General features: G+C 47.4%; 36 non-coding genes across 36 annotated transcripts; all 36 read right to left on the bottom strand.

Annotated features, from left to right (window-relative positions):
* Positions 1-148: 148 nt before the first annotated feature.
* On the bottom strand, positions 149-267 carry LOC145146337 (5S ribosomal RNA). Its single transcript, XR_013727286.1, has one exon. It is a non-coding gene; the product is annotated as a 5S ribosomal RNA (ribosomal RNA).
* A 224-nt stretch (positions 268-491) lies between these two features.
* Positions 492-610, bottom strand: LOC145146325 (5S ribosomal RNA). The gene has a single exon (XR_013727275.1). It is a non-coding gene; the product is annotated as a 5S ribosomal RNA (ribosomal RNA).
* A 230-nt stretch (positions 611-840) lies between these two features.
* On the bottom strand, positions 841-959 carry LOC145146313 (5S ribosomal RNA). The gene has a single exon (XR_013727263.1). It is a non-coding gene; the product is annotated as a 5S ribosomal RNA (ribosomal RNA).
* A 230-nt stretch (positions 960-1,189) lies between these two features.
* On the bottom strand, positions 1,190-1,308 carry LOC145143892 (5S ribosomal RNA). The gene has a single exon (XR_013724921.1). It is a non-coding gene; the product is annotated as a 5S ribosomal RNA (ribosomal RNA).
* A 229-nt stretch (positions 1,309-1,537) lies between these two features.
* On the bottom strand, positions 1,538-1,656 carry LOC145153052 (5S ribosomal RNA). Its single transcript, XR_013733581.1, has one exon. It is a non-coding gene; the product is annotated as a 5S ribosomal RNA (ribosomal RNA).
* A 230-nt stretch (positions 1,657-1,886) lies between these two features.
* LOC145143891 (5S ribosomal RNA) lies at positions 1,887-2,005 on the bottom strand. The gene has a single exon (XR_013724920.1). It is a non-coding gene; the product is annotated as a 5S ribosomal RNA (ribosomal RNA).
* Positions 2,006-2,235: 230 nt separating this feature from the next.
* LOC145153051 (5S ribosomal RNA) lies at positions 2,236-2,354 on the bottom strand. Its single transcript, XR_013733580.1, has one exon. It is a non-coding gene; the product is annotated as a 5S ribosomal RNA (ribosomal RNA).
* A 226-nt stretch (positions 2,355-2,580) lies between these two features.
* On the bottom strand, positions 2,581-2,699 carry LOC145146301 (5S ribosomal RNA). The gene has a single exon (XR_013727252.1). It is a non-coding gene; the product is annotated as a 5S ribosomal RNA (ribosomal RNA).
* Positions 2,700-2,930: 231 nt separating this feature from the next.
* On the bottom strand, positions 2,931-3,049 carry LOC145146289 (5S ribosomal RNA). The gene has a single exon (XR_013727241.1). It is a non-coding gene; the product is annotated as a 5S ribosomal RNA (ribosomal RNA).
* A 230-nt stretch (positions 3,050-3,279) lies between these two features.
* On the bottom strand, positions 3,280-3,398 carry LOC145143890 (5S ribosomal RNA). The gene has a single exon (XR_013724919.1). It is a non-coding gene; the product is annotated as a 5S ribosomal RNA (ribosomal RNA).
* A 229-nt stretch (positions 3,399-3,627) lies between these two features.
* LOC145153050 (5S ribosomal RNA) lies at positions 3,628-3,746 on the bottom strand. The gene has a single exon (XR_013733579.1). It is a non-coding gene; the product is annotated as a 5S ribosomal RNA (ribosomal RNA).
* A 228-nt stretch (positions 3,747-3,974) lies between these two features.
* LOC145137448 (5S ribosomal RNA) lies at positions 3,975-4,093 on the bottom strand. The gene has a single exon (XR_013721075.1). It is a non-coding gene; the product is annotated as a 5S ribosomal RNA (ribosomal RNA).
* Positions 4,094-4,322: 229 nt separating this feature from the next.
* Positions 4,323-4,441, bottom strand: LOC145143889 (5S ribosomal RNA). Its single transcript, XR_013724918.1, has one exon. It is a non-coding gene; the product is annotated as a 5S ribosomal RNA (ribosomal RNA).
* Positions 4,442-4,671: 230 nt separating this feature from the next.
* LOC145143888 (5S ribosomal RNA) lies at positions 4,672-4,790 on the bottom strand. Its single transcript, XR_013724917.1, has one exon. It is a non-coding gene; the product is annotated as a 5S ribosomal RNA (ribosomal RNA).
* A 232-nt stretch (positions 4,791-5,022) lies between these two features.
* On the bottom strand, positions 5,023-5,141 carry LOC145155392 (5S ribosomal RNA). Its single transcript, XR_013735835.1, has one exon. It is a non-coding gene; the product is annotated as a 5S ribosomal RNA (ribosomal RNA).
* Positions 5,142-5,368: 227 nt separating this feature from the next.
* On the bottom strand, positions 5,369-5,487 carry LOC145153796 (5S ribosomal RNA). The gene has a single exon (XR_013734288.1). It is a non-coding gene; the product is annotated as a 5S ribosomal RNA (ribosomal RNA).
* Positions 5,488-5,716: 229 nt separating this feature from the next.
* Positions 5,717-5,835, bottom strand: LOC145146277 (5S ribosomal RNA). Its single transcript, XR_013727230.1, has one exon. It is a non-coding gene; the product is annotated as a 5S ribosomal RNA (ribosomal RNA).
* Positions 5,836-6,063: 228 nt separating this feature from the next.
* Positions 6,064-6,182, bottom strand: LOC145143886 (5S ribosomal RNA). The gene has a single exon (XR_013724915.1). It is a non-coding gene; the product is annotated as a 5S ribosomal RNA (ribosomal RNA).
* Positions 6,183-6,411: 229 nt separating this feature from the next.
* LOC145139775 (5S ribosomal RNA) lies at positions 6,412-6,530 on the bottom strand. The gene has a single exon (XR_013721994.1). It is a non-coding gene; the product is annotated as a 5S ribosomal RNA (ribosomal RNA).
* Positions 6,531-6,759: 229 nt separating this feature from the next.
* On the bottom strand, positions 6,760-6,878 carry LOC145146132 (5S ribosomal RNA). Its single transcript, XR_013727082.1, has one exon. It is a non-coding gene; the product is annotated as a 5S ribosomal RNA (ribosomal RNA).
* Positions 6,879-7,109: 231 nt separating this feature from the next.
* LOC145153436 (5S ribosomal RNA) lies at positions 7,110-7,228 on the bottom strand. The gene has a single exon (XR_013733945.1). It is a non-coding gene; the product is annotated as a 5S ribosomal RNA (ribosomal RNA).
* A 233-nt stretch (positions 7,229-7,461) lies between these two features.
* Positions 7,462-7,580, bottom strand: LOC145146266 (5S ribosomal RNA). The gene has a single exon (XR_013727217.1). It is a non-coding gene; the product is annotated as a 5S ribosomal RNA (ribosomal RNA).
* Positions 7,581-7,809: 229 nt separating this feature from the next.
* On the bottom strand, positions 7,810-7,928 carry LOC145143885 (5S ribosomal RNA). The gene has a single exon (XR_013724914.1). It is a non-coding gene; the product is annotated as a 5S ribosomal RNA (ribosomal RNA).
* A 228-nt stretch (positions 7,929-8,156) lies between these two features.
* Positions 8,157-8,275, bottom strand: LOC145153049 (5S ribosomal RNA). The gene has a single exon (XR_013733578.1). It is a non-coding gene; the product is annotated as a 5S ribosomal RNA (ribosomal RNA).
* A 229-nt stretch (positions 8,276-8,504) lies between these two features.
* On the bottom strand, positions 8,505-8,623 carry LOC145143884 (5S ribosomal RNA). The gene has a single exon (XR_013724913.1). It is a non-coding gene; the product is annotated as a 5S ribosomal RNA (ribosomal RNA).
* Positions 8,624-8,851: 228 nt separating this feature from the next.
* Positions 8,852-8,970, bottom strand: LOC145143883 (5S ribosomal RNA). Its single transcript, XR_013724912.1, has one exon. It is a non-coding gene; the product is annotated as a 5S ribosomal RNA (ribosomal RNA).
* A 232-nt stretch (positions 8,971-9,202) lies between these two features.
* On the bottom strand, positions 9,203-9,321 carry LOC145155391 (5S ribosomal RNA). The gene has a single exon (XR_013735834.1). It is a non-coding gene; the product is annotated as a 5S ribosomal RNA (ribosomal RNA).
* Positions 9,322-9,548: 227 nt separating this feature from the next.
* On the bottom strand, positions 9,549-9,667 carry LOC145156074 (5S ribosomal RNA). The gene has a single exon (XR_013736498.1). It is a non-coding gene; the product is annotated as a 5S ribosomal RNA (ribosomal RNA).
* A 229-nt stretch (positions 9,668-9,896) lies between these two features.
* LOC145143882 (5S ribosomal RNA) lies at positions 9,897-10,015 on the bottom strand. Its single transcript, XR_013724911.1, has one exon. It is a non-coding gene; the product is annotated as a 5S ribosomal RNA (ribosomal RNA).
* A 230-nt stretch (positions 10,016-10,245) lies between these two features.
* LOC145146255 (5S ribosomal RNA) lies at positions 10,246-10,364 on the bottom strand. The gene has a single exon (XR_013727204.1). It is a non-coding gene; the product is annotated as a 5S ribosomal RNA (ribosomal RNA).
* A 229-nt stretch (positions 10,365-10,593) lies between these two features.
* Positions 10,594-10,712, bottom strand: LOC145146131 (5S ribosomal RNA). Its single transcript, XR_013727081.1, has one exon. It is a non-coding gene; the product is annotated as a 5S ribosomal RNA (ribosomal RNA).
* Positions 10,713-10,941: 229 nt separating this feature from the next.
* Positions 10,942-11,060, bottom strand: LOC145153048 (5S ribosomal RNA). Its single transcript, XR_013733577.1, has one exon. It is a non-coding gene; the product is annotated as a 5S ribosomal RNA (ribosomal RNA).
* A 228-nt stretch (positions 11,061-11,288) lies between these two features.
* Positions 11,289-11,407, bottom strand: LOC145137441 (5S ribosomal RNA). The gene has a single exon (XR_013721066.1). It is a non-coding gene; the product is annotated as a 5S ribosomal RNA (ribosomal RNA).
* Positions 11,408-11,636: 229 nt separating this feature from the next.
* On the bottom strand, positions 11,637-11,755 carry LOC145143881 (5S ribosomal RNA). The gene has a single exon (XR_013724910.1). It is a non-coding gene; the product is annotated as a 5S ribosomal RNA (ribosomal RNA).
* Positions 11,756-11,984: 229 nt separating this feature from the next.
* LOC145143880 (5S ribosomal RNA) lies at positions 11,985-12,103 on the bottom strand. Its single transcript, XR_013724909.1, has one exon. It is a non-coding gene; the product is annotated as a 5S ribosomal RNA (ribosomal RNA).
* Positions 12,104-12,335: 232 nt separating this feature from the next.
* Positions 12,336-12,454, bottom strand: LOC145147771 (5S ribosomal RNA). The gene has a single exon (XR_013728663.1). It is a non-coding gene; the product is annotated as a 5S ribosomal RNA (ribosomal RNA).
* Between the last annotated feature and the right edge of the window lie 134 nt (positions 12,455-12,588).

The following is a 12,588-nucleotide window of genomic DNA, read 5'->3' as shown; positions in this document are numbered from 1 at the left end:
GACCCACGTGACCGATCGGCTCCGTTCCAAAAATACGAAGACCATGAACCATGAAACGGAGGCCACCCGAGCATAGAAATAGCAAGAAAAAAAACAAAAAAAAACCGCACGTAAAATCTAAAAAAACGCAAACGGACAACGAAAAAGGGGGGTGCAACACGAGGACTTCCCAGGGGGTCACCCATCCTAGTACTACTCTCGCCCAAGCACGCTTAACTGCGGAGTTCTGATGGGATCCGGTGCATTAGTGCTGGTATGATCGCACCCGAAATACTATCCATGCTTATTGCTTGTATGTCTTAAAAGACGGAGAACCTCCTTTGTTTTCGTACGCGAGGCGTGGGACCCACGTGACCGATCGGCTCCGTTCCAAAAATACGAAGACCATGAACCATGAAACGGAGGCCACCCGAGCATAGAAATAGCAAGAAAAAAAACAAAAAAAAACCGCACGTAAAATCTAAAAAAACGCAAACGGACAACGAAAAAGGGGGGTGCAACACGAGGACTTCCCAGGGGGTCACCCATCCTAGTACTACTCTCGCCCAAGCACGCTTAACTGCGGAGTTCTGATGGGATCCGGTGCATTAGTGCTGGTATGATCGCACCCGAAATACTATCCATGCTTATTGCTTGTATGTCTTAAAAGACGGAGAACCTCCTTTGTTTTCGTACGCGAGGCGTGGGACCCACGTGACCGATCGGCTCCGTTCCAAAAATACGAAGACCATGAACCATGAAACGGAGGCCACCCGAGCATAGAAATAGCAAGAAAGAAAAAAAAACAAAAAAAAAACCGCACGTAAAATCTAAAAAAACGCAAACGGACAACGAAAAAGGGGGGTGCAACACGAGGACTTCCCAGGGGGTCACCCATCCTAGTACTACTCTCGCCCAAGCACGCTTAACTGCGGAGTTCTGATGGGATCCGGTGCATTAGTGCTGGTATGATCGCACCCGAAATACTATCCATGCTTATTGCTTGTATGTCTTAAAAGATGCAGAACCTCCTTTGTTTTCGTACGCGAGGCGTGGGACCCACGTGACCGATCGGCTCCGTTCCAAAAATACGAAGACCATGAACCATGAAACGGAGGCCACCCGAGCATAGAAATAGCAAGAAAGAAAAAAAAAACAAAAAAAAACCGCACGTAAAATCTAAAAAAACGCAAACGGACAACGAAAAAGGGGGGTGCAACACGAGGACTTCCCAGGGGGTCACCCATCCTAGTACTACTCTCGCCCAAGCACGCTTAACTGCGGAGTTCTGATGGGATTCGGTGCATTAGTGCTGGTATGATCGCACCCAAAATACTATCCATGCTTATTGCTTGTATGTCTTAAAAGACGCAGAAACTCCTTTGTTTTCGTACGCGAGGCGTGGGACCCACGTGACCGATCAGCTCCGTTCCAAAAATACGAAGACCATCAACCATGAAGCGGAGGCCACCCGAGCATAGAAATAGCAAGAAAGAAAAAAAAAACAAAAAAAAACCGCACGTAAAATCTAAAAAAACGCAAACGGACAACGAAAAAGGGGGTGCAACACGAGGACTTCCCATGGGGTCACCCATCCTAGTACTACTCTCGCCCAAGCACGCTTAACTGCGGAGTTCTGATGGGATCCGGTGCATTAGTGCTGGTATGATCGCACCCGAAATACTATCCATGCTTATTGCTTGTATGTCTTAAAAGACGCAGAACCTCCTTTGTTTTCGTACGCGAGGCGTGGGACCCACGTGACCGATCGGCTCCGTTCCAAAAATACGAAGACCATGAACCATGAAACGGAGGCCACCCGAGCATAGAAATAGCAAGAAAGAAAAAAAAACAAAAAAAAAACCGCACGTAAAATCTAAAAAAACGCAAACGGACAACGAAAAAGGGGGGTGCAACACGAGGACTTCCCAGGGGGTCACCCATCCTAGTACTACTCTCGCCCAAGCACGCTTAACTGCGGAGTTCTGATGGGATTCGGTGCATTAGTGCTGGTATGATCGCACCCAAAATACTATCCATGCTTATTGCTTGTATGTCTTAAAAGACGCAGAAACTCCTTTGTTTTCGTACGCGAGGCGTGGGACCCACGTGACCGATCAGCTCCGTTCCAAAAATACGAAGACCATCAACCATGAAGCGGAGGCCACCCGAGCATAGAAATAGCAAGAAAGAAAAAAAAAAACAAAAAAAAACCGCACGTAAAATCTAAAAAAACGCAAACGGACAACGAAAAAGGGGGTGCAACACGAGGACTTCCCATGGGGTCACCCATCCTAGTACTACTCTCGCCCAAGCACGCTTAACTGCGGAGTTCTGATGGGATCCGGTGCATTAGTGCTGGTATGATCGCACCCGAAATACTGTGCATGCTTATTGCTTGTATGTCTTAAAAGACACAGAACCTCCTTTGTTTTCGTACGCGAGGCGTGGGACCCACGTGACCGATCGGCTCCGTTCCAAAAATACGAAGACCATGAACCATGAAACGGAGGCCACCCGAGCATAGAAATAGCAAGAAAAAAAAAACAAAAAAAAACCGCACGTAAAATCTAAAAAAATGCAAACGGACAACGAAAAAGGGGGGTGCAACACGAGGACTTCCCAGGGGGTCACCCATCCTAGTACTACTCTCGCCCAAGCACGCTTAACTGCGGAGTTCTGATGGGATCCGGTGCATTAGTGCTGGTATGATCGCACCCGAAATACTATCCATGCTTATTGCTTGTATGTCTTAAAAGACGCAGAACCTCCTTTGTTTTCGTACGCGAGGTGTGGGACCCACGTGACCGATCGGCTCCGTTCCAAAAATACGAAGACCATGAACCATGAAACGGAGGCCACCCGAGCATAGAAATAGCAAGAAAGAAAAAAAAAACAAAAAAAAAACCGCACGTAAAATCTAAAAAAACTCAAACGGACAACGAAAAAGGGGGGTGCAACACGAGGACTTCCCAGGGGGTCACCCATCCTAGTACTACTCTCGCCCAAGCACGCTTAACTGCGGAGTTCTGATGGGATCCGGTGCATTAGTGCTGGTATGATCGCACCCGAAATACTATCCATGCTTATTGCTTGTATGTCTTAAAAGACGCAGAACCTCCTTTGTTTTCGTACGCGAGGCGTGGGACCCACGTGACCGATCGCCTCCGTTCCAAAAATACGAAGACCATGAACCATGAAACGGAGGCCACCCGAGCATAGAAATAGCAAGAAAGAAAAAAAAACAAAAAAAAAACCGCACGTAAAATCTAAAAAAACGCAAACGGACAACGAAAAAGGGGGGTGCAACACGAGGACTTCCCAGGGGGTCACCCATCCTAGTACTACTCTCGCCCAAGCACGCTTAACTGCGGAGTTCTGATGGGATTCGGTGCATTAGTGCTGGTATGATCGCACCCAAAATACTATCCATGCTTATTGCTTGTATGTCTTAAAAGACGCAGAAACTCCTTTGTTTTCGTACGCGAGGCGTGGGACCCACGTGACCGATCAGCTCCGTTCCAAAAATACGAAGACCATCAACCATGAAGCGGAGGCCACCCGAGCATAGAAATAGCAAGAAAGAAAAAAAAAACAAAAAAAAACCGCACGTAAAATCTAAAAAAACGCAAACGGACAACGAAAAAGGGGGTGCAACACGAGGACTTCCCATGGGGTCACCCATCCTAGTACTACTCTCGCCCAAGCACGCTTAACTGCGGAGTTCTGATGGGATCCGGTGCATTAGTGCTGGTATGATCGCACCCGAAATACTATCCATGCTTATTGCTTGTATGTCTTAAAAGACGCAGAACCTCCTTTGTTTTCGTACGCGAGGCGTGGGACCCACGTGACCGATCGGCTCCGTTCCAAAAATACGAAGACCATGAACCATGAAACGGAGGCCACCCGAGCATAGAAATAGCAAGAAAGAAAAAAAAACAAAAAAAACCGCACGTAAAATCTAAAAAAACGCAAACGGACAACGAAAAAGGGGGGTGCAACACGAGGACTTCCCAGGGGGTCACCCATCCTAGTACTACTTTCGCCCAAGCACGCTTAACTGCGGAGTTCTGATGGGATCCGGTGCATTAGTGCTGGTATGATCGCACCCGAAATACTATCCATGCTTATTGCTTGTATGTCTTAAAAGACGCAGAACCTCCTTTGTTTTCGTACGCGAGGCGTGGGACCCACGTGACCGATCGGCTCCGTTCCAAAAATACGAAGACGATGAACCATGAAACGGAGGCCACCCGAGCATAGAAATAGCAAGAAAGAAAAAAAAACAAAAAAAAACCGCACGTAAAATCTAAAAAAACGCAAACGGACAACGAAAAAGGGGGGTGCAACACGAGGACTTCCCAGGGGGTCACCCATCCTAGTACTACTCTCGCCCAAGCACGCTTAACTGCGGAGTTCTGATGGGATTCGGTGCATTAGTGCTGGTATGATCGCACCCAAAATACTATCCATGCTTATTGCTTGTATGTCTTAAAAGACGCAGAAACTCCTTTGTTTTCGTACGCGAGGCGTGGGACCCACGTGACCGATCAGCTCCGTTCCAAAAATACGAAGACCATCAACCATGAAGCGGAGGCCACCTGAGCATAGAAATAGCAAGAAAGAAAAAAAAACAAAAAAAAAACCGCACGTAAAATCTAAAAAAACGCAAACGGACAACGAAAAAGGGGGGTGCAACACGAGGACTTCCCAGGGGGTCACCCATCCTAGTACTACTCTCGCCCAAGCACGCTTAACTGCGGAGTTCTGATGGGATTCGGTGCATTAGTGCTGGTATGATCGCACCCAAAATACTATCCATGCTTATTGCTTGTATGTCTTAAAAGACGCAGAACCTCCTTTGTTTTCGTACGCGAGGCGTGGGACCCACGTGACCGATCGGTTCCGTTCCAAAAATACGAAGACCATGAACCATGAAACGGAGGCCACCCGAGCATAGAAATAGCAAGAAAGAAAAAAAAAACAAAAAAAAAAACCGCACGTAAAATCTAAAAAAACGCAAACGGACAACGAAAAAGGGGGGTGCAACACGAAGACTTCCCAGGGGGTCACCCATCCTAGTACTACTCTCGCCCAAGCACGCTTAACTGCGGAGTTCTGATGGGATCCGGTGCATTAGTGCTGGTATGATCGCACCCGAAATACTATCCATGCTTATTGCTTGTATGTCTAAAAAGACGGAGAACCTCCTTTGTTTTCGTACGCGAGGCGTGGGACCCACGTGACCGATCGGCACCGTTCCAAAAATACGAAGACCATGAACCATGAAACGGAGGCCACCCGAGCATAGAAATAGCAAGAAAAAAAAAACAAAAAAAAAACCGCACGTAAAATCTAAAAAAACGCAAACGGACAACGAAAAAAATGGGTGCAACACGAGGACTTCCCAGGGGGTCACCCATCCTAGTACTACTCTCGCCCAAGCACGCTTAACTGCGGAGTTCTGATGGGATCCGGTGCATTAGTGCTGGTATGATCGCACCCGAAATACTATCCATGCTTATTGCTTGTATGTCGTAAAAGACGCAGAACCTCCTTTGTTTTCGTACGCGAGGCGTGGGACCCACGTGACCGATCGGCTCCGTTCCAAAAATACGAAGACCATGAACCATGAAACGGAGGCCACCCGAGCATAGAAATAGCAAGAAAGAAAAAAAAACAAAAAAAAACCGCACGTAAAATCAAAAAAAACGCAAACGGACAACGAAAAAGGGGGGTGCAACACGAGGACTTCCCAGGGGGTCACCCATCCTAGTACTACTCTCGCCCAAGCACGCTTAACTGCGGAGTTCTGATGGGATCCGGTGCATTAGTGCTGGTATGATCGCACCCGAAATACTATCCATGCTTATTGCTTGTATGTCGTAAAAGACGCAGAACCTCCTTTGTTTTCGTACGCGAGGCGTGGGACCCACGTGACCGATCGGCTCCGTTCCAAAAATACGAAGACCATGAACCATGAAACGGAGGCCACCCGAGCATAGAAATAGCAAGAAAGAAAAAAAAACAAAAAAAAACCGCACGTAAAATCTAAAAAAACGCAAACGGACAACGAAAAAGGGGGTGCAACACGAGGACTTCCCAGGGGGTCACCCATCCTAGTACTACTCTCGCCCAAGCACGCTTAACTGCGGAGTTCTGATGGGATTCGGTGCATTAGTGCTGGTATGATCGCACCCAAAATACTATCCATGCTTATTGCTTGTATGTCTTAAAAGACGCAGAACCTCCTTTGTTTTCGTACGCGAGGCGTGGGACCCACGTGACCGATCGGCTCCGTTCCAAAAATACGAAGACCATGAACCATGAAACGGAGGCCACCCGAGCATAGAAATAGCAAGAAAGAAACAAAAACAAAAAAAAACCGCACGTAAAATCTAAAAAAACGCAAACGGACAACGAAAAAGAGGGGTGCAACACGAGGACTTCCCAGGGGGTCACCCATCCTAGTACTACTCTAGCCCAAGCACGCTTAACTGCGGAGTTCTGATGGGATCCGGTGCATTAGTGCTGGTATGATCGCACCCGAAATACTATCCATGCTTATTGCTTGTATGTCTTAAAAGACGCAGAACCTCCTTTGTTTTCGTACGCGAGGCGTGGGACCCACGTGACCGATCGGCTCCGTTCCAAAAATACGAAGACCATCAACCATGAAGCGGAGGCCACCCGAGCATAGAAATAGCAAGAAAGAAAAAAAAACAAAAAAAAACCGCACGTAAAATCTAAAAAAACGCAAACGGACAACGAAAAAGGGGGGTGCAACACGAGGACTTCCCAGGGGGTCACCCATCCTAGTACTACTCTCGCCCAAGCACGCTTCACTGCGGAGTTCTGATGGGATTCGGTGCATTAGTGCTGGTATGATCGCACCCAAAATACTATCCATGCTTATTGCTTGTATGTCTTAAAAGACGCAGAAACTCCTTTGTTTTCGTACGCGAGGCGTGGGACCCACGTGACCGATCGGTTCCGTTCCAAAAATACGAAGACCATGAACCATGAAACGGAGGCCACCCGAGCATAGAAATAGCAAGAAAGAAAAAAAAAACAAAAAAAAAACCGCACGTAAAATCTAAAAAAACGCAAACGGACAACGAAAAAGGGGGGTGCAACACGAGGACTTCCCAAGGGGTCACCCATCCTAGTACTACTCTCGCCCAAGCACGCTTAACTGCGGAGTTCTGATGGGATCCGGTGCATTAGTGCTGGTATGATCGCACCCGAAATACTATCCATGCTGATTGCTTGTATGTCTAAAAAGACGGAGAACCTCCTTTGTTTTCGTACGCGAGGCGTGGGACCCACGTGACCGATCGACTCCGTTCCAAAAATACGAAGACCATGAACCATGAAACGGAGGCCACCCGAGCATAGAAATAGCAAGAAAGAAAAAAAAAAACAAAAAAAAAACCGCACGTAAAATCTAAAAAAACGCAAACGGACAACGAAAAAGGGGGGGTGCAACACGAGGACTTCCCAGGGGGTCACCCATCCTAGTACTACTCTCGCCCAAGCACGCTTAACTGCGGAGTTCTGATGGGATCCGGTGCATTAGTGCTGGTATGATCGCACCCGAAATACTATCCATGCTTATTGCTTGTATGTCTTAAAAGACGCAGAACCTCCTTTGTTTTCGTACGCGAGGCGTGGGACCCACGTGACCGATCGGCTCCGTTCCAAAAATACGAAGACCATGAACCATGAAACGGAGGCCACCCGAGCATAGAAATAGCAAGAAAGAAACAAAAACAAAAAAAAACCGCACGTAAAATCTAAAAAAACGCAAACGGACAACGAAAAAGAGGGGTGCAACACGAGGACTTCCCAGGGGGTCACCCATCCTAGTACTACTCTCGCCCAAGCACGCTTAACTGCGGAGTTCTGATGGGATTCGGTGCATTAGTGCTGGTATGATCGCACCCAAAATACTATCCATGCTTATTGCTTGTATGTCTTAAAAGACGCAGAAACTCCTTTGTTTTCGTACGCGAGGCGTGGGACCCACGTGACCGATCAGCTCCGTTCCAAAAATACGAAGACCATCAACCATGAAGCGGAGGCCACCCGAGCATAGAAATAGCAAGAAAGAAAAAAAAACAAAAAAAAACCGCACGTAAAATCTAAAAAAACGCAAACGGACAACGAAAAAGGGGGTGCAACACGAGGACTTCCCATGGGGTCACCCATCCTAGTACTACTCTCGCCCAAGCACGCTTAACTGCGGAGTTCTGATGGGATCCGGTGCATTAGTGCTGGTATGATCGCACCCGAAATACTATCCATGCTTATTGCTTGTATGTCTTAAAAGACGCAGAACCTCCTTTGTTTTCGTACGCGAGGCGTGGGACCCACGTGACCGATCGGCTCCGTTCCAAAAATACGAAGACGATGAACCATGAAACGGAGGCCACCCGAGCATAGAAATAGCAAGAAAGAAAAAAAAACAAAAAAAAACCGCACGTAAAATCTAAAAAAACGCAAACGGACAACGAAAAAGGGGGGTGCAACACGAGGACTTCCCAGGGGGTCACCCATCCTAGTACTACTCTCGCCCAAGCACGCTTAACTGCGGAGTTCTGATGGGATTCGGTGCATTAGTGCTGGTATGATCGCACCCAAAATACTATCCATGCTTATTGCTTGTATGTCTTAAAAGACGCAGAAACTCCTTTGTTTTCGTACGCGAGGCGTGGGACCCACGTGACCGATCAGCTCCGTTCCAAAAATACGAAGACCATCAACCATGAAGCGGAGGCCACCTGAGCATAGAAATAGCAAGAAAGAAAAAAAACAAAAAAAAACCGCACGTAAAATCTAAAAAAACGCAAACGGACAACGAAAAAGGGGGGTGCAACACGAGGACTTCCCAGGGGGTCACCCATCCTAGTACTACTCTCGCCCAAGCACGCTTAACTGCGGAGTTCTGATGGGATTCGGTGCATTAGTGCTGGTATGATCGCACCCAAAATACTATCCATGCTTATTGCTTGTATGTCTTAAAAGACGCAGAACCTCCTTTGTTTTCGTACGCGAGGCGTGGGACCCACGTGACCGATCGGTTCCGTTCCAAAAATACGAAGACCATGAACCATGAAACGGAGGCCACCCGAGCATAGAAATAGCAAGAAAGAAAAAAAAAACAAAAAAAAAAACCGCACGTAAAATCTAAAAAAACGCAAACGGACAACGAAAAAGGGGGGTGCAACACGAAGACTTCCCAGGGGGTCACCCATCCTAGTACTACTCTCGCCCAAGCACGCTTAACTGCGGAGTTCTGATGGGATCCGGTGCATTAGTGCTGGTATGATCGCACCCGAAATACTATCCATGATTATTGCTTGTATGTCTAAAAAGACGGAGAACCTCCTTTGTTTTCGTACGCGAGGCGTGGGACCCACGTGACCGATCGGCACCGTTCCAAAAATACGAAGACCATGAACCATGAAACGGAGGCCACCCGAGCATAGAAATAGCAAGAAAAAAAAAACAAAAAAAAAACCGCACGTAAAATCTAAAAAAACGCAAACGGACAACGAAAAAAATGGGTGCAACACGAGGACTTCCCAGGGGGTCACCCATCCTAGTACTACTCTCGCCCAAGCACGCTTAACTGCGGAGTTCTGATGGGATCCAGTGCATTAGTGCTGGTATGATCGCACCCGAAATACTATCCATGCTTATTGCTTGTATGTCTTAAAAGACGCAGAACCTCCTTTGTTTTCGTACGCGAGGCGTGGGACCCACGTGACCGATCGGCTCCGTTCCAAAAATACGAAGACCATGAACCATGAAACGGAGGCCACCCGAGCATAGAAATAGCAAGAAAGAAAAAAAAACAAAAAAAAACCGCACGTAAAATCTAAAAAAACGCAAACGGACAACGAAAAAGGGGGGTGCAACACGAGGACTTCCCAGGGGGTCACCCATCCTAGTACTACTCTCGCCCAAGCACGCTTAACTGCGGAGTTCTGATGGGATTCGGTGCATTAGTGCTGGTATGATCGCACCCGAAATACTATCCATGCTTATTGCTTGTATGTCTTAAAAGACGCAGAACCTCCTTTGTTTTCGTACGCGAGGCGTGGGACCCACGTGACCGATCGGTTCCGTTCCAAAAATACGAAGACCATGAACCATGAAACGGAGGCCACCCGAGCATAGAAATAGCAAGAAAGAAAAAAAAACAAAAAAAAAACCGCACGTAAAATCTAAAAAAACGCAAACGGACAACGAAAAAGGGGGGTGCAACACGAGGACTTCCCAGGGGGTCACCCATCCTAGTACTACTCTCGCCCAAGCACGCTTAACTGCGGAGTTCTGATGGGATCCGGTGCATTAGTGCTGGTATGATCGCACCCGAAATACTATCCATGCTTATTGCTTGTATGTCGTAAAAGACGCAGAACCTCCTTTGTTTTCGTACGCGAGGCGTGGGACCCACGTGACCGATCGGCTCCGTTCCAAAAACACGAAGACCATGAACCATGAAACGGAGGCCACCCGAGCATAGAAATAGCAAGAAAGAAAAAAAAACAAAAAAAAACCGCACGTAAAATCTAAAAAAACGCAAACGGACAACGAAAAAGGGGGGTGCAACACGAGGACTTCCCAGGGGGTCACCCATCCTAGTACTACTCTCGCCCAAGCACGCTTCACTGCGGAGTTCTGATGGGATTCGGTGCATTAGTGCTGGTATGATCGCACCCAAAATACTATCCATGCTTATTGCTTGTATGTCTTAAAAGACGCAGAAACTCCTTTGTTTTCGTACGCGAGGCGTGGGACCCACGTGACCGATCAGCTCCGTTCCAAAAATACGAAGACCATCAACCATGAAGCGGAGGCCACCCGAGCATAGAAATAGCAAGAAAGAAAAAAAAAACAAAAAAAAACCGCACGTAAAATCTAAAAAAACGCAAACGGACAACGAAAAAGGGGGTGCAACACGAGGACTTCCCATGGGGTCACCCATCCTAGTACTACTCTCGCCCAAGCACGCTTAACTGCGGAGTTCTGATGGGATCCGGTGCATTAGTGCTGGTATGATCGCACCCGAAATACTATCCATGCTTATTGCTTGTATGTCTTAAAAGACGCAGAACCTCCTTTGTTTTCGTACGCGAGGCGTGGGACCCACGTGACCGATCGGCTCCGTTCCAAAAATACGAAGACCATGAACCATGAAACGGAGGCCACCCGAGCATAGAAATAGCAAGAAAGAAAAAAAAACAAAAAAAACCGCACGTAAAATCTAAAAAAACGCAAACGGACAACGAAAAAGGGGGGTGCAACACGAGGACTTCCCAGGGGGTCACCCATCCTAGTACTACTTTCGCCCAAGCACGCTTAACTGCGGAGTTCTGATGGGATCCGGTGCATTAGTGCTGGTATGATCGCACCCGAAATACTATCCATGCTTATTGCTTGTATGTCTTAAAAGACGCAGAACCTCCTTTGTTTTCGTACGCGAGGCGTGGGACCCACGTGACCGATCGGCTCCGTTCCAAAAATACGAAGACGATGAACCATGAAACGGAGGCCACCCGAGCATAGAAATAGCAAGAAAGAAAAAAAAACAAAAAAAAACCGCACGTAAAATCTAAAAAAACGCAAACGGACAACGAAAAAGGGGGGTGCAACACGAGGACTTCCCAGGGGGTCACCCATCCTAGTACTACTCTCGCCCAAGCACGCTTAACTGCGGAGTTCTGATGGGATTCGGTGCATTAGTGCTGGTATGATCGCACCCAAAATACTATCCATGCTTATTGCTTGTATGTCTTAAAAGACGCAGAAACTCCTTTGTTTTCGTACGCGAGGCGTGGGACCCACGTGACCGATCAGCTCCGTTCCAAAAATACGAAGACCATCAACCATGAAGCGGAGGCCACCTGAGCATAGAAATAGCAAGAAAGAAAAAAAAACAAAAAAAAACCGCACGTAAAATCTAAAAAAACGCAAACGGACAACGAAAAAGGGGGGTGCAACACGAGGACTTCCCAGGGGGTCACCCATCCTAGTACTACTCTCGCCCAAGCACGCTTAACTGCGGAGTTCTGATGGGATTCGGTGCATTAGTGCTGGTATGATCGCACCCAAAATACTATCCATGCTTATTGCTTGTATGTCTTAAAAGACGCAGAACCTCCTTTGTTTTCGTACGCGAGGCGTGGGACCCACGTGACCGATCGGTTCCGTTCCAAAAATACGAAGACCATGAACCATGAAACGGAGGCCACCCGAGCATAGAAATAGCAAGAAAGAAAAAAAAAACAAAAAAAAAAACCGCACGTAAAATCTAAAAAAACGCAAACGGACAACGAAAAAGGGGGGTGCAACACGAAGACTTCCCAGGGGGTCACCCATCCTAGTACTACTCTCGCCCAAGCACGCTTAACTGCGGAGTTCTGATGGGATCCGGTGCATTAGTGCATGTATGATCGCACCCGAAATACTATCCATGCTTATTGCTTGTATGTCGTAAAAGACGCAGAACCTCCTTTGTTTTCGTACGCGAGGCGTGGGACCCACGTGACCGATCGGCTCCGTTCCAAAAACACGAAGACCATGAACCATGAAACG

The sequence above is a fragment of the Lactuca virosa genome, chromosome 1, assembly GCF_052849685.1.
Source record: "Lactuca virosa cultivar CGN04683 chromosome 1, Lactuca_virosa_CGN04683_v6, whole genome shotgun sequence".
Classification (NCBI taxonomy): Eukaryota; Viridiplantae; Streptophyta; class Magnoliopsida; order Asterales; family Asteraceae; genus Lactuca; species Lactuca virosa.
The sequence above is the reverse complement of the archived record's forward strand: the minus strand, read 5'-3'. Positions and strand labels throughout refer to the sequence as shown.